Source organism: Gorilla gorilla, chromosome 16, assembly GCF_029281585.2.
Source record: "Gorilla gorilla gorilla isolate KB3781 chromosome 16, NHGRI_mGorGor1-v2.1_pri, whole genome shotgun sequence".
Taxonomy (NCBI): domain Eukaryota; kingdom Metazoa; phylum Chordata; class Mammalia; order Primates; family Hominidae; genus Gorilla; species Gorilla gorilla.
The window spans coordinates 23,100,277-23,127,944 of record NC_073240.2 but is presented as its reverse complement, the minus strand read 5'-3'; the positions used below and the strand labels follow the sequence as shown (position 1 = coordinate 23,127,944).

At 35.7% G+C, this 27,668-nt stretch overlaps 1 protein-coding gene across 1 annotated transcript in view; it reads right to left on the bottom strand.

The window, feature by feature from the left end:
* Nucleotides 1–11,817: 11,817 nt before the first annotated feature.
* LOC134757324 (zinc finger CCHC domain-containing protein 2-like) overlaps nucleotides 11,818–27,668 on the bottom strand; it is an 89,518-nt gene continuing 73,667 nt past the window's right edge. The window contains 1 exon segment of the mRNA XM_063699099.1: nucleotides 11,818–12,159. The gene's annotated coding sequence lies outside the window, so the exon portion shown is untranslated.

Below are 27,668 nucleotides of genomic sequence, written 5' to 3'. Positions count from 1 at the left end.
GTCCTTGACATTGCCGCTGATCATTAAACCCTGTATCTCCTTGTATTCATATAATTCAGACAGCTACCTTGGCAATGCAGGATGTCACATTTTCATAGTATTCATGAACATGGAATGGGAGCCTCCAATTTCTGTAATCAAGATATTTGAGAGTTGATGTGCCCAAGGTCCTCTCTTTAATCAGCTGTGGTACTTCCCACCCTGAACTCAAATTATCCCTGCAACAGGAGTAATCAAGGCAGAATAAAATCCAGGTTATTCTCTTTGGCCTAGTTTATCTCTCTACAGCCACGGGGAAGGCTGATGCATCAATCAAGTCTCCAAATAAAAAGGTAATTATTTCTTGATTTCTCTGGAGCAGATGCAATGAGAGCAAGGTTGCTTCTACTGGGAGTCCCTACTGTGTTGCCAAACAGCAGCAGTTATCTTAGAAGACAGAAGCAATTACTTGCAAGATGTTCTTGTCTTTTTAGGTAGGGCTGAGTGCTAGTCATTAAAATTCATCTGGCATTTGAGTAACCACTACAGGCCAGGCATAATGCTAGATATTTTTATATATATGTACATATTTTATATACATATATAAGTTAAATTTCTTTTAAATTGCAGACATTTATGAATGCACTCACATATGCACAAAAATATTAACACTGTAAGGTTTCAATCATCTTCAAGTAAGAGTGAGGAAAAGCTCAGTGAGTGAGTGAAATGACCAAGGTCACTGAGCTAGTCAGCAGCTCAGTAGTACTTCAAACTTGTGTTTCTATCATCTTTCCACTACGTTTTTATTATGAGCATGTGGTAGTTTGCAAAGCCTTTTTCTAACGCATAACACACGCACTGATATATACACTACAACAGCTTGCCATTGTCATCTTAAACACTTAGGACAGCAGTTCTAATCTTCTTTGTCCTAAAGGGTCCTTGGTGATAGGGGGATCACCCTGGATGTTAGCCTAAATTATTCTTTCAAACTTTATTTAACTCCCAATCTCCCATGTCCAAATGGTATAAAATATGTGAAATTTACCAATTAGCTAAATTTAGCATTCCATTTCTTCTTGATATCACTTGAGGGAAAATATACATTATATACTTAGTCTAATCATTGAATTAATATAATTGGATTACTGACTACCCAGATGGAAAGAAGGATGCCATCACTGCTGAGGTATAGTACAGGCAGCCCCTGACACAAGGTGACAGTGTAATTCTTGAACTAGGGGAGGGTGCTACTGACATCTAGTGAGTAGAGGCCAGGGATGCTTCTAAACATCTGCAATGCATTAGACAGCACAACAGAGAACTGTGCTGCACAATTTTGCCCTGAGAGGGCAAAGTGATGTTGGATGAGGTAATTGTCTTCATCTCATGAATTCCTAAGAGACAGCATGTACATGAATAACTGATTCATGCAGGTTTATAAAGACTCAGGTCCTTTCTGTGGCCCCTTATAGATCTGAGGGGCCCTCCAGATACAAACACCATCAGCTGAGAAAAGAATTCATTAAGAATGAAAACTGCTCCCTTGGCCCAATCTTGTTTTCTTTTCTTCCCTTTCCTTGTCTTTTACAGGAAGGACAGGAAGCAAGATTGGGCAGAGGAAGCAGTTTTCATTTATTATGGGATTATTCTCAAAATAGTCTCCCAATAAATCTTTTGCATGCTAATTCCCATATCAGGCCCTTCTTCCTCTGGAACCTGACCAAAAAGGGCTGGTATCTGAACTGGTCTCAGAAAGCAGATGCTAAAATGAGATTTTGCAGTTGGATTATCCACTGCCCTGTTGAAAATGAGGACACTGGCTGGGTGCAGTGGCTCACGCCTGTAATCCCAGGACTTTGGGAGGCCGAGCAGGGCGGATCACAAGGTCAGGAGATCAAGACCATCCTGGCTAACACGGTGAAACCCCATCTCTACTAAATACAAATACAAATACTAAATACAAAAAATTAGCCTGGCGTGGTGGTGGGCGCCTGTAGTCCCAGCTAATCGGGAGGCTGAGGCAGGAGAATGGCGTGAACCCAGGAGGCGGAGCTTGCAGTGAGCCGAGATCACACCACTGCACTCCAGCCTGGGTGACAGAGCGAGAATCCGTCTCAAAAAAAAAAAAAAAAAAAAGGAAAAAAGGACACCATCAATGGTGATAAATAAGTAAAGGCAGCCCCTGGCACAAGGGAACAGTGACATTTTTAAAATCTTCAGTGGCAGAGGGATGGTATACACTCAGTAGAAGAGAATGGTATACACTCAGTAGAAGAGAATGCACTAGATGATGTGGTGTGATGTGTTAAATATTTGAGAAATATTGGAGACGTAGTAGTTATAAGGAGAGTGGAATTGAGTAGCTTTGCTAAACTTGAAGTATGCCTTGAAGAAAAAGATAAAAATATGATTCATTAATCTGAAATTAAAAGCTAAGCATGAATGCCAATGCATGAAAGCAAGTAGCATGTAAAGAGGATCTCATTTACTGCAGCTAGAGGCAAAGAATGTTGAGGACCAAACCAAAGTCTCAATCATAAGAGTAGAAGAGAGCTGTAAAAAAACTTAAACTCTCAAACTAAGCAGGTCTGCTATAACCACATAAAAACTCAGGCCAGGAAAGAATGAAACTCTCATGGAGTAAGAGTATCTGGATTATTACATCTAAAAATATTGTAAACCCATATCCCTTATATTTCAACATCGTCCGCAGATATGACCAACACATTCCTGTTAAGGGGTGCCTCCTTTGCATCAAGATGACTTAGAGACCTCCCCTTCATACTACAAAGTATTCCACCCTCACAATGTGTTTCCACATTCCTAGGTATTCCATTCTCTTGGAAGCAATTGTGAATGGGAGGTTCACTCATGATTTGGCTCTCTGTCTGTTATTGGTGTATAGGAATGCTTGTGATTTTTGCACATTGATTTTGTATCCTGAGACTTTGCTGAAGTTGCTTTATCAGCTTAAGGAGATTTTGGGCTGGGACCATGGGGTTTTCTAAATATACAATCATGTCGTCTGCAAACAGGGACAATTTGACTTCTTCTTTTCCTAATTGAATGCCCTTTATTTATTTCTCCTGCCTGATTGCCCTGGCGAGAATTTCCAACACTATGTTGAACAGGAGTGGTGAGAGAGGGCATCCCTGTCTTGTGCCAGTTTTCAAAGGGAATGCTTCCAGTTTTTGCCCATTCAGTATGATACTGGCTGTGGGTTTGTCATAAATAGCTCTTGTGATTTTGAGATATGTCCCATCAATACCTAGTTTATTGAGAGTTTTTAGCATGAAGGGCTGTTGAATTTTGTCGAAGGCCTTTTCTGCATCTATTGAGATAATCAGGTGGTTTTTGTCTTTGGTTCTATTTATATGATGGATTATGTTTACTGATTTGCGTATGTTGAACCAGCCTTGCATCCCAGGGATGAAGCCCACTTGATCGTGGTGGATAAGGTTTTGGACGTTCTGCTGGATTCGGTTTACCAGTATTTTATCGAGAATTTTTGCATCAATGTTCATCAGGGATATTGGCCTAAAATTGTCTTTTTTTTGTTGTGTCTCTGCCAGGCTTTGGTATCAGGTTGAATGGCCATACTGCCCAAGGTGATTTATAGATTCAATGTCATCTCCATCAAACTACCAATGACTTTCTTCACAGATTTGGAAAAAACTACTTTAAAGTTCATACGGAACCAAAAAAGAGCCCGCATTGCCAAGACAATCCGAAGCCAAAAGAACAAAGCTGGAGGCATCACACTACCTGACTTCAAACTGTACTACAAGGCTACAGTAACCAAAATAGCGTGGTACTAGTACCAAAACAGAGATATAGACCAATGGAACAGAACCGAGCCTTCAGAAATAATACCACATATCTACAACCATCTGATCTTTCACAAACCTGACAAAAAGAAGAAATGGGAAAAGGATTCCCTATTTAATAAATGGTGCTGGGAAAACTGGCTAGCCATATGTAGAAAGCTGAAACTGGATCCCTTCCTTTCACCTTATACGAAAATTAATTCAAGATGGACTAAAGACTTAAATGTTAGACCTCAAACCATAAAAACCATAGAAGAAAACTTAGGCGATACCATTCAGGACATAGGCATGGGCAGGGACTTCATGTCTAAAACACCAAAAGCAATGGCAACAAAAGCCAAAATTGACAAATGGGATCTAATTAAACTAAAGAGCTTCTGCACAGCAAAAGAAACTACCATCAGAGTGAACAGGCAACCTAAAAAATGGGAGAAAATTTTTACAATCTACCCATCTGACAAAGGGCTAATATATAGAACCTACAAAGAACTTAAAGAAATTTACAAAAAAATAATCAAACAACCCCCATCAACCAGTGGGCGAAAGATAGGAACAGACACTTCTCAAAAGAAGACATTTATGCAGCCAACAGACACATGAAAAAATGCTCATCATTACTGGCCATCAGATAAATGCAAATGAAAACCACAATGAGATACCATCTCACACCAGTTAGAATGGCCATCATTAAAAAGTCAGGAAACAACAGGTGCTGGAGAGGATGTGGAGAAATAGGAATGTTTTTACACTATTGGTGGGAGTGTAAATTAGTTCAACCATTGTGGAAGACAGTTTGGCGATTCCTCAGGGATCTAGAACTAGAAATGCCATTTGACCCAGCCATCCCATTACTGGGTATACATCCAAAGGATTATAAACTATTCTACTATAAAGACACATCCACATGTATATTTACTGCAGCACTATTTACAATAGCAAAGACTTGGAATCAATCCAAATGCCCATCAATGATAGACTGGATAAAGAAAAGGTGGCACATACACACCATGAAATACTATGCAGCCATAAAAAGGATGAGTTCATGTCCTTTGCAGGGACGTGGATGAAGCTGGAAACCATCATTCTCAGCAAACTAACACAGGAACAGAAAACCAAACGCTGCATGTTCTCACTCATAAGTGGGAGTTGAATAATGTGAACACATGGACACAGGGAGAGGAACATCACACACCATGGCCTGTTGGGGGTTGAGGGGTAAGGAGAGGGAGAGCATTAGGACAAATACCTAATGCATGTGGGGCTTAAAACCTACTAGAAGACAGATTGATAGGTGCATCAAACCACCATGGCACATGTATACCTATGTAACAAACCTGCACGTTCCTCATATATATCCAAGAACTTAAAGTAAAATTTAAAAAAAGAAAAAAGTTACTCATTTGCAGACTACTGCAGGAAACAATGATGAAAGTAGCTTCTGCCACCAGGAAGATTATAGACTCTCTCTCTTATCATCTCCTTCCTTTTCTAGAGCCTACCATGGCACATAATAAAATATGTTATAAGGTTTTGGACAACATAAATTTACAATATTTTGCATTTTTATTCATAAGTTTACAGAGTATAATATGGCTTTAATATGTAAAAAAATTTACTGTAAATAAAAAATAATAAAATGCTTAGGAATGACATTAACTGTGAAGTGTTTGGATAGAATCTTTTAATACTCCAGGTCATCAATAAATAATGCTTATTCTTTCTTTTTGTAGCTGTTATTCATGTCCCCTGAACTGTGGTCTCAACCACAACCTTGTTCTCCATCAATTCTATCCCTGGGCAGAGCTCTGTTGATGACTGCAGTGCCGTGGCCTTGTGTGTGTGTCTAGCCATCACTCTGGCTCCCCGACTCCCTGCCAGCAAGTTGGCCCCACTGAGCAGCCCAGCATGGTGCATTTGGTGGCTCTGAGAAATCTGATCTCATGGAAAAAAAAAAAAATCACAGGCCTCTGAGTTTTCTAATTTTGCCTCTGTCATTTACTCCGAGTCATCATTAAGCAAATCTTGTTATTTATTTGAGCCATATTGAACCCGTGAGTTTGGAAAACAGGCATTAAAGTCTTACTCACAGGCATAAATTAAACGGCATTTCATAGGAAATAAATATTTTGTAAGCCATGATTTGCTCAATTGTGAGACGTTTTTGTTTGTTTGTTTGTAACTATTGTTTCAACTGCAAAGTCACCAAAAACACTGAGTCATTGAAAACAGAGCAATGGTCCTTAGGAAAAATACAGGGTTAGGTTCCTGTGAATCTCTGATCACAACATTTTTGTCATCTGATCAATACATAACTTTCTTTTATGTTATTTCTGTTTAGAAATACCTGATTATAATATATTTTTGATTTAACATTGAACTGACAGCCAACAACATTATCTGCCTGAACGAAGCTCATCTAGCACACACAGTGTCTGTTCTCTGTAAGGCATGTTACAGCTTTCTTGTGTACAGGGACACTAGACAACATTCCAGCACTCTGCTTTGAGGCCATGTTGAACAATGAAATCACCAATACAAAGCAGAAAATGTGGTACTAAATAGACCACAAACAGACATGTGTTTATAGTACGAGAGCTGAAAAAATAAGGAAGATTATCACCTTTTTTACTTCAGCTGTGCATGGCGGTGACTCAAATTTTTCACTGCTGTGAATGTTTTTACAAACTATGAAGGTGCCATGAGTATTGGGGTTATAAAGAAAATGTATTATTAGACAAACTTGCAAGTATGAAATCCACAAATAATCAGGATTGACTTTAATTATATGTGAAGGGCACGTGAATCTCCCTCACAGGTACCAAGCACAGGACACCTTATTCTTGTCCTGATTTCAGATCCCTGTTTGGAACCCCAGTATGCAGTCTTTGTCCTTCCTTCTATCGATGTATTGGTCAAGGTTTCCAGACAAACAGAACAAACATTACCCTACAGGATTGGCTCATCCAGTTACGGAGGCTGAGAAGTCCTAAGATCTGTAAGCTGGAGACCCAGGAAAAAAAAAAATGTGTAAGTTCCTGTCCAAGAGAGCAAGCTTGAAACCCAAAAAGAGCCTATGTTTCAGTTTAAGTCTGAAGGCAATAAAACACCAATGTCCCAGCTCATGCAGTGAGGTAGGAGTTCCCTCCAACTCATGGGAGGGTGTGTTTTTTTATTCTAGTCAGACCTTTAACTGATTGGATAATCCCCACATACTTCAGAGATGACCATCTGCTTCTCTTCTGATTCTAATGATAACCTCATCCCAAAACAGCCTCACAGGCACATCCAGAATAATGTTTGAGCAGGTATCTGCACATCCTCCTGTGGCCCAGTCAACACGTAAAATTAATCATAATTAGCATTACATATTTTATTATCTAATTTTTACATAAATTTTGAACAATATATATCACATATATGCACATTATAAAACTTAAACCACTTCATGAAAATCCCATTGAAGCCAGAACTCCATTTTGGTAATGCTTCTCTGCCGTGGCTCTTTCCCTTTCTGACACACAAGATACAACTGGGTGGTCTTCATTCATGATTTCATAATTCTAAGAGGCCTTGACATCTCCATCACATGACCTAAGGGTCAAAAAGCCTTCAAACAGCTAACCTTATATGGAATGCTCACTATAGGTCAGGAGATTTTAAAAATTATTTTGTGGTATAAGTTCACCAATTTTTTAGCCAGGCTTTGAGCTAGCCACAATTAGTAGCACTATATGAAAGATGAGGAGGCTTGAAGTGTAGAGAAATTTGTAAGGAACACATAGTTCCTATTATGGAAAGTTCTTCTTCCTGATGGAAAGACAGGAATCTGACTTCAAAGCCTGTGTTCCTATCTGCTATGCCTTACTGCCTCTAACTTCTAACTGGCCAGTGCTACTTCCTACTGTTTTTTTCCCATTAGGAGATACATTAAATAAATTGGAAATATTTGGAATATAGCAAACAATTAGCTCATGTATTTATGGAACCTGCCGAGGTCTTTAGTTTTCTAGGGCACAGCACAAATGGCTTTCTTTTATCCAGCTTGTTTGGAAAATTCCAAGTCTAGCTGTGGAAATGAAAAACAGTTCTCAGTCCACCAAAATGATTCTGTTCCCAATCTGATGTAGCCTGTTGTGATTTATGCCTTTGAAAAGGTTGACCAACATGGTACATAACTGCCATGCCAATTTCAGCTAAATTACCTCTGCCCTTTTGCAGTTTCCCTGTGAAACTCTAATTTGGCTTGTGAAATCAAGTTGTTTTAACAGTAATGCTTTTTCTCTTTTTAGAAGGTTTTTATACAATGGTAAAAATACATTTATTTTTAGTTTTAAATATAGGTTATGGAGTGAGATATCATTCTTTTTAAAATCAGAAACGACTAAAATCTGAATCTTGAAATAATAGGGGGAAATATATCACCCCAGCAAAGCACTATGCAGAAAATAATGCACCAAAAGATTTAAAATGTAAGCTATCTATTTAACCTATCTGCCATTCAAAGGAAGGGGTGGCAAGATGGTGGAAAGAGGTCAAGTGAGCAGAAAATGAAGAACCAATCACAATATTGGAGGATCAGAAGAACTGGAAGGGGAGTGACATGATTTTAAGTGGGTTCCAATTGCCTTTGTGTGAATATTAAGAATGCCCTTATAATGATTGTAAAGATGCTTAATGATGTGGTCTCCTACTTAGATCTCTAGCTTCACCCCTGGTTAGACTCCTACACAAACCTTATGCCAGTCATACTGAATATTGTCTGAATCCTTAAAAATTACCTTATGCTTTGCACCTCTGGAAACCCTCATGTTCTGTTTCCTCTTTCTGTGAAGATCTGGACAAACTGACTCACAACCTTATTTATTTTTATGACATATTTTAGCCTTTGGTCCAGATTGCTGGTCTGTAAGAACCTCACTGATTGGACCAGATTCTAAAGAGTTACTTATTTCATTTTCTGAAAGTTCATAGAATCATATGCTTTCTTCTTTTTATTTTAGAGTCTCTCTCTTTCTCTCTCTCTCCATATATATATATATATACATATATATATACACACATATATATACACATATATACACACATATATATATACACATATATATACACACACACACATATATATACACACACACACACACACACACACACACACACAGTCTTCCAAAACTCCTCGGAAGAAAGGGAAGCATTCTGTAAGACTTTGGGTAGATTTTTTTTTTTTTTTTGGCCAGAGTCTCACTTTGTTGCCCAGGCTGGAGGGCGGTGGCAGGATGTCGGCTCACTGCAACCTCCACCTCCACCTCCCAGGTTCAAGCAATTCTCCAGGCTCAGCCTCCCGAGTAGCTAGGATTACAGGCCTGTGCCACCACACTCAGCTAATTTTTGTATTTTTAGTAGAGATGAGGTTTCGCCATGTTGGCCAGGCTGGTCTCAGACTACTCTTGACCTCAACTGATCCACCTGTCTTGGCCCCCCAAAGTGCTGGAATTACAGGTGTGAGCCACTGCGCCCTGTGATTTTGGGTACATTTTTGTTGTTATTTTGTCTTACCCCATTTCTCTGTATGAAATGTGAAACGCATGAGTCCTCTTAACTGGTGCATGTGTGTGGAGGGGAGCATTTTGTTGTTTAGTGCCAAAATGAGATAGATAGAAGTTTAAAGAATGTGACATTTGTAAAATGTTCTCTGTAAAAAAAGAGCAGGTACTTACCAGCCCCGGAATAGAGGAAGACATCGTGCGCTGCTGGCTGCTGTGGGGGAGACAAAACTAGCAGGACACTGAGCAGAGAGCCTCAAAAACAAAAGTGTGCATTATCTTGTGTGTGTGTGTGTGTGTGTGTGGGGGGGGGGGGGTATGATTTTATATATGAGATGTGTGCTTGGGGCGGTGTGGTTTTTCTGGTATGTGTGCATATGTGTGTAGTGTAATGTGTGGTAGGTGATGTGTGGTGTGGGTGTTTGTGATGAGTGTGAGTGGCGTGACTGTGGTGTATTATCTGTGGTGTATGTGTATATATGCATAAGTGGAGTATGTTATATGGTGTGTGTGTGTGTGTGTGTGTGTGTGTGAGAGAGAGAGAGAGAGTACATGAGAGAGAGAAAGGAAGAAACCTCTCAACTATGTTGTAAGCATTTAGTAAAATTACACATATAACAATATTCTTGGTGCAGTTGTCTCCTATGAAGGTCAGTGAAGGAGATGTGTTTTGCATAACGAAGATGTATAAGCCAGACCATGTGCAGCAGAGAGAAAGCCAGCATGTGAAATACTATTTTACCTTCATGACTACTACAGGCTCTGAAACATATTGGTGCTTAGAGACATTCTTAAAAACATTAATGAATGATGAAAACATTAAAAATTGTGTCACAAACAAGAAGTCTTTTATTAAATACTTGTTCATTATATTTATAGAAAGGAGAGATAAAGAAAATAGTTTCAAGATTATACGTTTGACCAATGTTTCTCTGAAAATTACTAAAGTCATTTTTGCTGATATAAAATTAGTCCTTTCAGTAAATCAAACTATTTAATTTACGGATGTTCTCTAGGTGTTACTGTATAGTAATGATATTCTGCAGGCAATTATGTAGTAAAAGATTCCAAGCATGTTTGTGATATGTTTAATTCCTGACCCTTAGCTTTATTTAGTTAATATTCTTTTGTTCTTTCATTCATTTAATTTAATTCATTCATTCATGCAAAACCTACTTATTGAGAGATTTCTATGTGCTAAGCATTATTTTAGCTATTAAGGGACATGATAGTGAACAAAACCAGCAAAACTCTCTGCCCTTATGGATTTCACATTCATGTGGCTGCAAATGCAAGAGATCAATACAGGCAAGTGTTAACACAAATTGGAAAAATCAAAAAAGAAGAGGGTGGTGACTAAAGGAACCAAAAGATTGAAGTACAACTTGGTCTGAGAAAATTTCTGGAACCAACTAAGAGAAAATTAATCAATATTCTCTCTCTGTGTTTTTTTTTCTCCTTCTATCCTCTAAGAGTTTTATCTATTTTTTCTATACTTTCTTTCTGAAGGCTGGACTTTGTGCCCTGTAGATAACCACTAACATGATCCAGTCACATCCAAAAACATTTTAATCTAATTTTTGCTTCAAACTCCAAGAATAAGTTTTCTGATTATACTAGGTTGGTCAACTTTTATCTCAACTGTGACAGATTGGGGGCATAATTAAATGTACTAAATGGTTGCCACCAATATAATCTTATGAATGAGTGAAAATCTAAAAACAGTAATAAAACTGTAGAGAACTCTGAGATCTCTTTTTGACACTCAGGGTGTCCTTATGGCTTTATGTCGATTCTGGTTTCCTCTATGTCTGGTAAAAAGTATTTCCCTTTGGGATTCTAACTCCTGTATGTCTATGTGTGGATACTTACATATTTTTACAATTTAAAGCAATATAGTTGGTTCTTTATCTTTGGTTGGTAAACGTGTTTGTAAGATTTAAAGCAATAAAGAAGATAACAGAGAAAAAGATGAGCTGGTTTCATTACTCATATATAAACTATTTCAAATATCTTTACATATTCAATATAATATCAAGAAAAAAGGTAAGAGATCTATGTTCATATGAATTGAGGAATATCACCTAGCCATTTTGAGCTTTCATTTTTAATACCTATAAAACTTTCATTATGAATACATATTTATGTGACACATTCTATCTGATGTTGTCCAGGTCCTGAGGGGGAAACATATTTTCTTGCTTTCTTGGCAGGGTTTTTGCAAGGATCAGAAAAAAAGAAGCAATATAAAATGACAAAAGTAATGCATAAAGGGCCTAAAAATGGAAGTGATCACTATTAAAGAAGGTCATGCTGTTAAGAGAGCGTTGCAAATGTGGCGTAGCCACTCTAAATGTGGCTAAGTTTGCAACATATTTGTCAGGCTTTCTGGGAGTTTACTCAGAGGCGTCTGGGTCATTACCAGCTAGCCATCTGGTGGAATCTAAAGGAATCAGAAGATGAAATCCATTTTTCCTGCTGCATTTATTTGAGCAAGGTGATTTTATCATGCATATCCTGTACCATGCTTTGTATTTACAAGGCTTGCTGGCCATCACTGCAGTGCAGTGCCCCCAGGACACCATCAACGCTTCCCTAGGGAAAACCTGAGCAACAGCTCAAGCTTTGAGAGTTTGCTCACACGTGGAAAGCGGTTGCAGGAGCCCAGCAGGCATCCACTGCTAATTTGAGGCTGTTGCATTTGTATTCTCCTTCTCACACACTGAGTTCATTCTTCTTATAAATAAGAGTATTTACTCTAACTTTGTAGTTCTTCTTCTCCAAAAACAACATCTGGACATTCTTTCCTGAAAAATACACAGCATACCTCTCCTGAGAATATTTTTCATCTAAAAATGTAATGTTTTAAATCAGGTAAAATTAAAGAGTAGGATTGAATATTAATTCAAGATGGATTAAAGACTTAAATGTTAGACCTAAAACCACAAAAACCATAGAAGAAAACCTAGGCATTACCATTCAGGACATAGGCATGGGCAAGGACTTCATGTCTAAAACACCAAAAGCAATGGCAACAAAAGCCAAAATTGACAAATGGGATCTAATTAAACTAAAGAGCTTCTGCACAGCAAAAGAAACTACCATCAGAGTGAACAGGCAACCTACAACATGGGAGAAAATTTTCGCAACATACTCATCTCACAAACGGCTAATATCAGAATCTACAATGAACTCAAACAAATTTACAAGAAAAAAACAAACAATCCCATCAAAAAGTGGGCAAAGGATATGAACAGACACTTCTCAAAAGAAGACATTTATGCAGCCAACAGACACATGAAAAAATGCTCATCATTACTGGCCATCAGATAAATGCAAATGAAAACCACAATGAGATACCATCTCACACCAGTTAGAATGGCAATCATTAAAAAGTCAGGAAACAACAGGTGCTGGAGAGGATGTGGAGAAATAGGAATGCTTTTACACTGTTGGTGGGAGTGTAAATTAGTTCAACCATTGTGGAAGACAGTGTGGCGATTCCTCAAGGATCTAGAACTAGAAATACCATTTGACCCAGCCATCCCATTACTGGGTATATACCCAAAGGACTATAAATCATGCTGCTATAAAGACACATGCACACGTATGTTTATTGCGGCACTATTCACAATAGCAAAGACTTGGAACCAACCCAAATGTCCAACAATGATAGACTGGATTAAGAAAATGTGGTACATATACACCATGGAATACTATGCAGCCATAAAAAAGGATGAGTTCATGTCCTTTGTAGGGACATGGATGAAATTGGAAATCATCATTCTCAGTAAACTATCACAAGAACAAAAACCAAACACCGCATGTTCTCACTCATAGATGGGAATTGAACAACGAGAACACAAGGACACAGGAAGGGGAACATCACACTCTGGGTACTGTTGTGGGGTGGGGGGAGGGGGGAGGGATAGCACTAGGTGATACACCTAACACTAAATGATGAGTTAATGGGTGCAGCACACCAGCATGGCACATGTATACATATGTAACTAACCTGCACATTGTACACAGGTACCCTAAAAGTTAAAGTGTAATAAAAAAAAAAAAGAGTAGGATTGAATAGCATAGTTTGATCTCCTAGACTGGGAAGCACATGGTGTTGCTTTAAACTCGGATGCCAGAGCTGAATTTTTCCAAAAAATAACAAATAGCAACTAGAATGTAAGCAAATGAAGCATACAAATTAAATGAAAATGCTCTTCTTTTTAGTCAACTCTGTCTCTGTTTTGCCTTAGAACCCAATTGCCATATATCATACTGACTGATCACTGCTTATTTCTTTAAACTGAAGCCAAAGGTCACATCTTATAGGAATCTTTCCATGATTCCCTCCCTTTATATTCCCGTTCTTCATCTGATGATTTCTCACACCTAGCACAGTTCTTGGCATATGGTAGGCAATTTTGATATGTTAAATGAATGAATTGGGCTTACAACACTGTGGTAGACAGAATAATGCCTCCTCAGTATGTCTATATCCTAATCTCCAGAATCTGTAAACATGCTAGTTTGCATGGCAAGGGGGAAATAATAATGCAGGTGGAATTAAGGTTTCTCTTCAGATGACCCCGAAATGGCGATATTGTCTCTGATTATGTATGAACCCAATGTAATCTCAAGGGTTTTATAAGTAAAAGAAAGACATAAGAGAGTGTGATGATGCAGCATGCGAAAGGCCCTACTGGCTGTTACTGGCTTAGAAAACGGAAGAGGGGCAGGAGCCAAGGAATGAGGGCACCTTCTAGGAGCTGGAAAAGACAAGGAAACATTTTGTTTGTTTTGCAAAAGCAATGCTGCCCTTCTAACATCTTGATTTTAGCCCAGTGAGATCTGTTTCAGGCTTCTGCTCTCTAGAATTGTTGAGATAATTAATTTTTTTTTTTTGAGACAGTCTCGCTGTGTCACCAGGCTGGAGTACAGTGGCCCATGATCTCATCTCACTGCAACCTCTACCTCCCAGGTTCAACTGATTCTCCTGCCTCAGCCTCCCAAATAGCTGGGCCTACAGGCTAATTTTTGTATTTTTACTAGAGACAGGGTTTCACCATGTTGGTCAGGATGGTCTTGATCTCCTGACCTCATAATCCGCCTGCCTCAGTCTCCCAAAGTGCTGGAATTACAGGCGTGAGCCACCACTCCTGGCCCAATTTGTGTTGTTATACCCAAATTTGTGGTAATTTGCTACAGCAGCAATAGAAAACCAGTATAGATACCATAATATAGGCTTTTTTGTTTGTTTCCTCCTTTTCTGCTGGTGCCAATGGTGAAGTCATTGGCAGGATCTTTCAATGTCAGAAGAAGTATAACCATAATATTTCCTGATTGAATGTACTTGGAAGTTTAGTAATGAAAATGCATTGAGTTTAGAGATTGCATGGCTCTGATTCCTAGCCCAATACAAGACATTTGTGACCTTGGGCAAATCACAAAACTGTACTGAATGTTTTTATCTGTTTAATGGAGACCATAATATACACTTTGCAGGGGCACCGTGAACACTAAATGATCTGCTAAAGGCCATCGTACACAGTCAAAGTAAAATAAATGCACTATGGCAGAGATAATCATTTTGCATGCTGATGAAGAATGTAATAAGGCATAAGCACCAAATGTGTGTTGAGAACTGTGATGGTATTTCTTGGGGGTGTTAGACCTGACATTGGCCTTGCATGAAGGGAAAGGTTCACACATGTGGACACAGCACAGAAAGGGCACTCCAGGCTGTTCAAGTTGTGTTCAGGATAAGACATTAGGAGCAGCCCAGAGCAGCTGCTGGTGACACCACTTAGTGGCCACAAGGGTGATGCTGGAGCCAGAAGGCTTTGGATTGCCTGGTTCCACAACTTCCAGAGGTTGGCAGTTTAGGGTCATTATTCAAACCCTTTGTGCCTCTGATTGCTGAAATGTAAAAAAAAACAGGAAGCTCTGGCAATTTAATGTGTCAGTACATCTAAAGCACAAGAGCAGAGCACTTACACAAGCCCAGTAAAAATTAGCTAATGTTGGTGTTATTTACTGCATGTGGAGAAGTGAGTATGGAGAAGATGTTCTGGAATATTTTCAGCCTGGATCGCTTGAGCAGCAGCCTCTTCAAACCCATGGAAAATGTCTTGTATGGAGGAATTTCATGCACTCTTACAGGAGTGGGCAAGAGAGTTCAACTAGAGTTGAAGTTCAATGAGGATAGAAATTAGATTTTGCTGTTGTAAATCACCTATATATCCTCAGCACTCAATGTCTTGCCAATAGAGGTACTCTAAATATTTCCTGATTGAATGTACTTATCTAAAGTTTAGACTATAGCCTAAAGTAGCTTATCAGTCCTATTTTTTGCATAAACTAGGGTGTAATCTGTATGAATGAAACACTTGAAGCCCATTACATCAAGCCAGATAGACCATAATTTAAATCATCCAGGGATAGGAGTCTATATTTCTCCTCTGCTTGCTTGTATGACATCGGGTAAGTCATTCAAACTCACTTGGTCTCGGGTTCTACCTTTATGAAATGATAAATCTGTGGGTTGTGTTCTATTCTAGTCTGTTACTTTGCATGGTTTTGTAAAGTAACAATAATACCATAATTATGTAAATCCCAGTCCAGATTCTATCTTTCTATTTTACAATCTATATAACTTACATACCATATTTGCCAGGAGTGTAACTAAATGTTACTGAAACATCAAGAGTTCAGTCTAGGTCCTGTTGCTTGCTTCACAGAAAGCCAATCACTGAAACAATGAGTATTGCCAGGGAAAGGGGCTTTATTTGGATGCTGCAGCCAAGGAGAATGGGACATCACTCAAAAATCCATCTTCTCAATGGACTAAAATCAGAGGTAGAAAAATAAGGGAAGAAACGTAACTAAGTATGGAAAAATAGGAATTAGGAGAGGATTAAGAAGAGAAGGTGGTCCACAGGCAGCAGCAGGTTACTTAGGCAACCATAATTGGCAAGGGGTCTGGGTCTGGCATCTCATTGTCCAGGTGCAGTTATCTGGTGAGTTGCAGTTCTTTGAAACTATCTTGGAGGGCTGATAGTTGGTTTCCTGAGAAAGGAACTCAGATAAGAAAAGTGTAAGTTTCTTCAGTTTTAAGACTGGGAGGGTCAACTTTTTATTTTTATTTTTTCAAAAGAAACCATAAACATCAGTTCTACAGGACAATTGGGCCAGTTTCATAAACATTATAACATATAAGCAAAGTGTATGAGATACGTACTGGTCCATGATCAATGTTCAATGAGCCCCTTCCTTATTTCTCAGCCTTAGTAATATTTAAGTGCTTTTCTTCCATAAGTTACCAGGCATAAGGTGTTATCTACAGTCCTCGCAGAAGAGTAAGATGTCTCGTCGAATCTATCCCCTGGTTTATGTCTCCCACACTATTCTTATTTAAATGGAATTATCCTGTTTATCACATAGGCATTTTACAGATAGACTCTGTAATATTAGTGCCATGCAGAGCATTATAGCCACGCTAAAATATCATTTTTCCTGGGAAATAATATCAGTATCAAGGTGTATGGCAAGAAAATATAAATCTTTCTTTCAACGGGCTAAGAATTAAAAAAAGAGTAATGATTCTGTACAATTATAGTATAAGAAAAATGAGGGTGGATATTTAGGTAGTGTTGATTAGAAAGTAGAAAACAATCATTTGCTGCAGTGACTGATTTATGGATTCCTCTCAGCGCACATGTTGAGGTTATTTCCTCCAGAAGGAAGCTGTAGACAAATTCATAATTTATAATATTTAGAAATACACTTGTGATAATGTAGCTAGTGTTAACAGGAGAACAGGAGAACAGCTATTCCAAGGCTTACGCTACTGTTTTTAGGATGTTGATGGTACTATTTCTATGACCATTAATAATTTTAATGCTTGTCAATAAATCTTATTTTCATACTAATAGCTGCATGAAGCACCATAGGCATAGTAAAAAGAATTAGGGAAGCTGGATTTGAGACAAGCTTCTTTACGCTCTGGCAGTGGAATTCTTTCCCCTAATTCCATGAACTTCACTTACCATTATCGATAGAATGTGTAAAACATAGTGCGATATGTTAAAGCACTGTAAAAATGATAAAGTGACATAGCATAACTCATTGATTTGTGAATGTTAGTTGAGGAATACTACAGTATAGTCCTTGTCAAATCTATGAAAATTATATGTGTATGTGTTATGATATCCAAAGGGTAAGATCTTTTTAAATATTAACCACAGGTATGAATTTCAGTGGTTGGTTGGTTGGCTATTTTTTTTTTATGTAATTTTCCCAGTTACTTCACCCAACATTCTCTGCTCTCTAGTATAATGACTCTCAGATATTCATTTGGGCCCAACACAAAATTAGCTTTTTTGTATTTCTTGTGCAAAATTTTCTAAACTGTGTTATTTTAAAAAGATTAAAAATAAGTCTATTAAGAAAATTGAAGTTATCAAATTAGATTAATAAACAGATATAAACTTGAAACATCCTCTACCACATAATCTGCACATGGCTGTAGAAAGCATAATTTTTGTGGAGCCTCACAACATTGCAAGTAAGTAATTTTTTCATCCCCATTGGTTATTTAGATTTGTTTTCCTATCTAGAAAGTCTGGGTTTTAGGCCTTTGTCCTAAAAACTTCACACAACTTTAAAACTGAATATCTTTAGTCTTAATGAAACCTGAATGACTGTGTAAATGAATTCCTATGTATTTCTACAATTTCATTAAGAGTATGGTATATGAAAGTATCACTGAAGCATGAATTTCCAGATCATGACAATTACTGCCACAATCTTATATTCACACACTCTGTGGTGACCCATTTCTGGGTTGGAAATCCAGAACAGAGTATGAATCATATAAATACACATGATTTCAAGATTAAGGAGGTTTTATCCCGACTTCCTTGAGGTGAGAAGCATCAAGGAGGAGTTAATCTTACTGTGCATCAGCCTCTAACCATATTCATGAAAGTGAAAATTTGATTGTCCCAATTACAAATGAGGTTGTCATGGTTGTTATTTTTCTGATTTATTGCCTGTCAATGACAGACACCAACAATAGACCTTGAATTCTTGAAATATAACACAGATAGCCCCTCTTACCTTTTAAATTGAAAATACTTAATTTTTCTTCCCTAGAAAAGGGTATGCTGTTTAGGATTGTGCCTGTGTGCATGTGTGAGTGTGCATATCCAAACATGCTTGTTCACGTGTTGATTGTGGGAAGTGGTTGACATGTATCAACTAATTTAAAATTCACAACAATGGGAAGGATTGTATTTCCTATCAGTTCATTGTAAATTACAGCTAATAAATGAGATAAATTGAATCAATACCCATAGCTATCTGATTCAAAATACTGCATGTATATCTTTGTGTGCTTGTGCATGAGAGATACATGTATTTGCATGTATACTTACAAAAATTATTGCAGCATATTGCTAATCCCGATCTTGTCAGGACTCCAGCTACAGTACTATGCATAATTTTCCTCTGTCCGTTTGTAACACTGGCCAAAATCTAACAGATGTTTCTAAGAGTAAAGGCACTGGGAATTAACACTGTTGTCATTGATGAAGTACAAGTGCTCACACAGCCATCTTTATTTCATGCCTGTGAGGTTGATTAGCCACATTTCTAGTTTGGGAGTCAGGTATGCCTATTCTTATACCTTTTATATTAATAAAACACCATTTTGAAGTTTTGGGTTGACAATAAAAAATGTACCTCAACTTAAAACTGATATCCAATGTCCTTGCACAATTTTTTGCAAACATTATCCTTTCCACAGCAAACATCTTAACTTTGTTTTGAAAATTAATTTATCATAAATGGAAAAGTTTATTTCTGGATTGATATTCAATTTGTTCTATTGATCCAGATACTTATAGTTATACCAATACCATACCCTACTGATTACTGTAACTTTATAGTGAGTTTTAAAATCAAGTAATATAAGTCCTCTAGCATTACTTTTTTTTCCGAGTTTTTCTGGCTACTTAAAGGCCTTTACATCTTCAGGTAAATTTTAGGTGAGTTTATGAAATTTAACAACAAAAAAATTCTGCTTGGATTTTGACACTGAATTGAATCTATAGATCAATTTTGGGGTGAATTGCCGTCTTTATAATATTGAGTCTTCCAATCAATGAAAATGGAATGGCCTTCATTTATTTGGAACAATTATCTCACCAATACTTTGTAGTTTTAGTTGAATATGTCTTGAAGTTATTTTATTAAATGTATTCCTAAGTATTCTATATTTTTATATTATAAAATAAATTATTTTCATAATTTCATATTTAATTATTTGTTGTTAGTACATAAAAATACAATTTATTGATCTTACATCTTACAACCTTGCTAAACTTCTTTATTAGTTCTAGTAGTTTTTAATGCAGATTTGTTAGGATATTCTACAAAATGATGTCCTCAGGGAATAAAAACAGTTTTACATCTTCCTTTCTTGGTAGAATGACATTAATGTTTGCTCTGATGGATGTATTGATGGTTTCATTAATAGATTTGCCTTATAATAATGGCAAGAACACCTGTAAAATATTGAGTATCTTTCTATGTATTTGTGTTTTATTGTGGATTTATTAGATTATTTAGAAATGTGCTATTTAATATCTAAGAATTTGGATATTTCCCGTCTCTCTTATTGATTTCTAGTTTAATTACACTATGTACATAAATAATATACTACATTAATTTGAATCACTCAAATTTGTTAAAGTTTCCTTTACAATATGTCTGTTTTGGTGAATGTTCCCCATATACTTGAAAAAAATATGACATTCATGTGTTTGAGTAGAATGTTCTATAAAAATCCATTAGATCCAGTTGCTTGATAATGTTGTTCTAAATTCTTGCGGTTTTCTATCCATTTATCATTTACAGATAAATGTTGAAGTTCTCTATTGTGAATCTGTATGTTTCTTCTTTCTCTTCTGTCAGATTTTTCCATTTATAAAACACTTCGTTAGACATATCCCCGTTTGAGATTGTTGTGTCTTTTAGGTGAATTGATCATTTTATCTTTATATACTATCTCTTTTTGTTTTGTTAGTTTTCTTTGTTCTAACCTCTGTTTTGTCTCCAGCTTACTACTGATTTGTTTTTGCATGGTATAACTTTTTTCCATGTTTCTAATTGTAGCCTATCTATATCATTGTTCTTAAAGTGGGTTTACTTTAGATGACGTTGGGTTATTACCTTTTAATACATTATCCAAATCTAGTCTCTTTTATTAGTGTTTTAAGACCACTTACATTTAATGTAATGAATGATATATTTGGATTTCAGTCTATTTTTTCTTATTTACCTTCTGTTAGTTCCCTCTGCTTTTTATCTCTCTTTTTTCCCTTCCTTTTTCTGCCTTCTGTTTGGGTTATTTAAACATGTGTACAAAGCATTTCACTATAATTTATCTAGTTTCAAGATTATTTATTCATTTATTTACACTAGTCTTTTCACACTAATTTGTTGTCCTGGGGATTAAAATTTACAAACTAAACTTTTATAGTCTTCTTAGAATTAACACACTCCAATTTCAATTGAATAAAGCACTTATTTGTACTTCCAAATGTATTCTGTAATCAATTTGTCTATACATTGTTTTACTTTTTTTCCATAAAAATGCATGGTATTTTAATTGAAATTCTAACAATTTTAAATTAATTTAGGAAAAATTACATTTAATATGTTGAGTTTTTCTTGGTATGTGTTGACATTTGTTCAAGACCACCTTTTTTTCAGGAATATTTTTAAGATTTTTGGTTGTTAAAGCTGTTTCTTGTTAAATTTATATGTGGTTCTTTTATTTATCTCTATTCTATCTTCAGTGGGTCATTTTCTTTCCTTATATATTTATTTTTGAATGTGCATAAAAAGATACTGATCTTTTGAAAATTATTTACATCTCTAGTGAATTTACTAGATTCCCTTAATTTTTCCCATAAATCTGCCAATTTTGTTGAGTTTTATTGGCACATTTATGTGCATGTTTATACCATTTACATCAAAGGTGACATTACTTCTTCCTTTACAATTTTTATACTCCATTTCTGGTGCCTAATCACATTGGCTAAGTTCTCTACAATGGTGTTGAATTGTCATAGAGATGGTGGCCTTCCTTGTCTAGTTCCAGACAAAGGAAAATAACAGAAAAAGTAATGAAGAAGCTGCTGGTGTGTTACAATTAAATCAGAACTCTTGTTTGCTGGAGGTCTACATCTCTATCTAATCTACATCTACGTCTACATCTACTGTGTCAAGGAAGTATTTAAGTGCTTTTTACAGGAATTGTCTGTTTAAGGCTTTTTCAGATTTTCTTAAGATGGTTATATGATTTATTTCATTTTTTAGAATTTTATATTTAATTGACAATAAGTAAAAATGATAGTGTACATCACATACACTGTGATGTCTATATACATGTGTACATTGTGGAATGATCAAATCAAGCTAATTAACACATCTATCACCTCACATACTCATTTGTGGTGAGAAAACTTAAAATCCATTCCCTTCACATTTTTCAAATATACATTATTATTAACTATAGTCACCATGCTGTGCAATCGATCAGCAGTACTTATTCCTCCAGTCTAACTAAAACTTTGTACCCATTTACCAATGTCTCCCTTTTGCTTTTCACCCCACTCCCCCTACCCCTGGTAACCATCATTCTACTCTCAACTTCTATGAGTTCAACTTTTTTATATTCCAGATACAAGTGAGACCATGTGGTATTTGTCTTTCTGTGCCTGTCTTATTTTACTTAGTGTAATGTCCTCTAGATTCATTTATGTTGATGCAAATGACAGAATTTCCTTTCCTTTTTGGGCTGAATAATGTTCCATTTTGTGTGTGTGTGTGTGCGTGTGTGTGTGTGTGTGTGTGTATTTAGCCCTTCATCCATATTGAACACTTAAGTTGTTTCTGTATCTTGGCTATTGTCAATAACGCTGCAATGGACATGGGAGTGCACAAATCTCTTCAGCATACTGATTTCATTTTGTTGGGATATATACCCAGAAGTGGGATTGCTGGATCATATGGTAATTCATTTCTATTTGTTTGAGAAATCTTCATAATGTTTTCCAAAATGGCTGTAATGACACACTCTCATCAACAGAGTGCAAGGGTTCCCTTTGCTTCACATCCTTGCCAACACTTGCCATCTTTCATCTTTTTGGTAATAGGCATTCTAACAGGTGTCATTATTGTTTTTATAAATTGCATTTCCCTGATAATTTTTGTACTTAAGCATTTTTTATATATCTATTTGCCATTTGTATGTCTTTTCTTGAGAACCGTCTATTCATGTACTTTGCTTATTTTTTTTTTTTTTTTTTTTTTTTTTTTTTTTTTGGTCTTTTTTTTTTTTTTTTTTTTTTAAATTTTTTTTTTTATTATACTTTAAGTTTTAGGGTACATGTGCACATTGTGCAGGTTAGTTACATATGTATACATGTGCCATTCTGGTGTGCTGCACCCACTAACTCGTCATCTAGCATTAGGTATATCTCCCAATGCTATCCCTCCCCCCTCCCCCCACCCCACAACAGTCGAGCGATTCCTCAGGGATCTAGAACTAGAAATACCATTTGACCCAGCCATCCCATTACTGGGTATATACCCAAAGGACTATAAATCATGCTGCTATAAAGACACATGCACACGTATGTTTATTGCGGCATTATTCACAATAGCAAAGACTTGGAACCAACCCAAATGTCCAACAATGATAGACTGGATTAAGAAAATGTGGCACATATACACCATGGAATACTATGCAGCCATAAAAAATGATGAGTTCATGTCCTTTGTAGGGACATGGATGAAACTGGAAACCATCATTCTCAGTAAACTATCGCAAGAACAAAAAACCAAACACCGCATATTCTCACTCATAGGTGGGAATTGAACAATGAGATCACTTTGCTTATTTTTAAATAGGGTATTTGCTTTCTTGTTATTGAGTAATTTGAGTCTCTTATATATTTTAGATATTAACTCCTCATGAGATGAGTTATATGTAATTTTTTTTCCCAATCTGTGGGTTGTCTCTTCATTCTACTGATTTTTTTCCTTTGCTGTGCTGATGCTGTTTAGTTTGATGTAATCCCATTTGTCTATTTTTGTTTTTGTTGCCTGTGCTTTTGTGGTCATATCGAATAAATCACTGCCTAAACCAATGCCATGCGTATTTGGGCTCTTTTTTGGTTCCATATAAATTTTAAAATATTTTTTCTAGTTCTGTGAAGAATATCATTGGTGGTTTGATAGGAATAGCATTGAATCTGTAAATCACTTTGGGCAGTATAGCCATTTTAATGACATTGATTTTTCCTATTAATGAGCATGGGATGTTTTTCCATTTGTTTGTGTCTTCTCTGATTTCTTTGAGCAGTGTTTTGTAATTCTCATTGTAGAGATCTTTCACCTTCCTGGTTAGCTGTAGTCCTGGGTAGTGTGTGTGTGTGTGTGTGTGTGTGTGGCAATTGTGAATGGGATTTCCTTTCTGATTTAGCTCTCAGTTTAGTTGTTGTTGGTGTATACAAATGCTAGTGCTTTTTGTACATTGATTTTATAGCCTGCAACATTGCTGAAGTTATCAGCTGAAGTTGATACTGATTTTAATGATAAAAAATTCCTCCAATATATGATAAATCTAGACAATAGGTTTTATTGTGTTTTTTGAGATTGTATATGTTTCTTTTATATTTCCTGTTTGATCAGAGTATTTAAAATATTTTAATATTATTAAATGCAAAGTATTTTTTAAATTTTGTCATTAATTTCTACTTATATGTGATTTCTGATTAATACATTTGTATTATTCATTTTCTTGTAATGTGTCAAGTTTTTCCTTGTAGTCAACTACAACAAATTTTGTGAATATTCTATTTTTATTTGAAAAGACTGTGTGTGTGTTTATTACCTTCTTAATCAAGCTCTTTTCATTTTCTATATCTTTACTAATTTTTGTTGATTTTATTTGTCCTGGATTGAGAATATGTGTTTCAGATTCTTCATTTTAGTGTATTTTTCTCTAAAGCATTTTTTAGTTTTATTTTCTCTTACAAACTTATTTTTATTTTTTCTTGCAGCTCTGTATTTTCTTCCTCATGAAGATTTTTGTTGCATTATTGAGGCTATAGACATTAATATCTGGTGTTTTCTTTGAGTATTAAAGCTTTTAATATTATCAAGTGAACTAGAATCTATTATGATTTTATTCTGAAAGTAATCATGCTAGACACTAATATTTTATTCTTCACTCTCTTCCTACTTCTCCATAGTTCATCATTGTCATGTTTTTACGTTTAGGCTTTCTGGATTTCATTGTTTTAGGTTTGTCTCGAGTGTTCTGGATAGGGTGAGTAAGCCTCTCTAACTTTTTAAATATTATCAATATGTTTGGCTTCAGTTCTCTTGTGGTCGTTTCATTTCTATTTTATTTTTTTCTATCACTTTTTATTATTTAAGTTTTATACTTTTGTTCAAATGCTCAAATTTTTATACTTACTTTTGTATGTAAGGTTCTCATCTCTGTCCCCCAAATTTGGATACGGTATATCGGTTCCCTACTATTAGCTATAATGAACTTTACCAGTCAACTCTTCTTCCTCCTTTTCTCCTTTTCCTCCAAGATTTAATGTGAAGTAAAAATCTTTTATACCCATAGTTTTGTAGTTCAAGTCTATCTTCTTTATGAGACATATACAATTTATATACTATACCTTTTTCATTATGATGTTCATTTTATTTCAGTTTACAAGAAAAAAACAATATTAATTTACTACTCATGGCTAAATTTTTATGTTGGTGTCCTCCTGCTTTTTTTTTTAAATTATATGAAGCTTGCTTTCTAATAGATATTTCTCTTTTTTAAGTTATCTCTTCAGTATTTGCTCGGCTAAATGTCATCTTACTGCAAACCAAAAACTAAATTCAAATTTTCACAAAAATAGCTAACCCCAGTAATGATTTCTGTATCTGATGTTATATAGATTTTTATTGAGGGGAATTTCACTAGAATGGAAAGTTTTTTCTCTACACCCCAGAGTGTGATATCATTACTCGTTGGTATCCACTCTTAATTTTCTTCCTAAGTTGGAGCTTGTCTTTTACTTGTGAGCACTTTTATCACTTCCACTTGCCCTCACTCACTCTTTTCTCCCTTTGCCTCTTTTTAGCACTTCTCTTCAGGGTTTAGCTAGGTGCCACATGTGTTTGCAAAAATCTAAATCTTGGGAACACCTGGATATTTCTGCCTATGCAGGTGATTGCCTTTTTTGTTAATTGCTTCTGGTGTGCTTTTTTGGTTCTCACTCTCCATCAAAGATTAGTTTTTCAAGTTATGAGTTCTTGGAGGAAGATGCTACATGAAACATAACTTTACCATCTTTAGCTGCAATCTTAATTCCACTTGATCACACAAATCTTGCTTTCATATTTGTATTGACTATATCTCCTCTATGGTTTAACTTATGCATGTAAGGAATAGCAGTTCTGCCATTGCCTGTACAGAGATGAAAGTGTTCTTGATCTAAATGAGTGTTTTCAAGTCAGAATTACTTTTTATATTTATTTTCTAAAGAAATAATACAATATTTATCATTTAATAGTTTAAAAGTATATTAATATATCCCTACCATTACTTGAGAAAAATGACATATGGAGATAATTGTATCCCAATATGAAAATAAAGAGGTATGGATATTTTTTAGACATAAAAATATGGGTAGGACATAAGTGGCCACAAATACTAAAGTGTTTCTTTTTCTACTTACATTATAGTGTGAAAAACTTAGTCTAGCACTAGATGAGTAAGAGTCAAATAAGACAATGATTAGGAAGACAGTGTCTGGGAAGCCAACATTCAAAGAGCTACTAAACTATAAATTAAGTCAAATTTCCCAATGCTTTAATAGTAAATTGATACTCTATCAAATAATCATATCTTATTAATAAGGCAGCATCATTACAACTGAAAAAATTATGCAAGAGTAAAATGAATCATTTGTGACTTTCTGAGGAAAATATATTTTGGTTATCTTTAGAAGAAAACAATTGATCTGCAGTCGAATTACCTTAGCAAAATAAATTTAAAATTAGATTTGGAGTCAGCTAACAATTGCGATTTGCATTTCAAAATAATTTGTTAGGAATTCAAAGTATATTATTTCATATAAGTTGAAATACAAATTGAGACATCTGCCAAATTTTACCTCAAAGATGGAGTAATTCATTGAACCATTTATGATTTGAAATACTGTTTTTTACCTTTTCTCAGATTAACAAAAATCATGAGAACTGCTTTATCGAACACCAATTTTTGCCAGGCTAAGCATTACATATGCATATACACAAATACACACACATACTGTGTATATTACATGTATGTAATCTCTACTTCACAAAAAATACTTGCAAGAAAATATTTATAAACCCATTTTACATGTGAAAAAATAGGCTCAAAAAGGTTGGTTACATTTCCCTCAGTTAAAGAGCTCATATACTGCAGAGGTGATAACCAAACCTGTTCCATCTATTCTACATCTTTCTGATGCTGCTCTACGTTTTCAAACTTCAATATAAAAAAGGGTTAGCAATTATATTTATATAGATATTTGCAGTGTGTGAAGGAGATGAGAAAACATTTAAATTAACTTAGAGTGATCTCACTGACTTTTACTTTCAAGCACCTATGATGTTCTCATGCAAATAGCTCTTGTCAATACTTTTTCATATAGCACTGAAGATAATGATGGATCATTTTCAATTAAAAATCTAATGTCTCAGACAGACAGAATCATGAATCTACATTCTTTTAACTTACAAGAAATAATATAATGAGATATGCATACAACACTACCAGTAATAAGCCTGAGATATGGTAAATTTAGTGCAATAAGTTGTTCACAAATGTGTCTCTATGGAATAATAAAAGGTACAGAGAGAGACAATAGTAGGTGTACAAAAGATGCTCTTAACAGTCTTGTTTCAAAGTCCAGACCCTTTTGAGTAGTAAATAACTATAAATGACCTCCTATTTGAAAATAACAATTAGTTAGCTGAGTCTTATTATTTACAATTGTTTAGACTATTCCATCAATTTATCCTTTTACAGTGCTTTCCAATGTTTCTGCTAGAATATTTAGTGTTTTCCTTACTTCCTTTATTGTCTCTCAATATAAATACCCCTTAATATGCTAAATACCTTCTCTTCTATTTTCATCAGAAGCTGATTCTCGAAGGAATGATACATACATTATCGTCATCT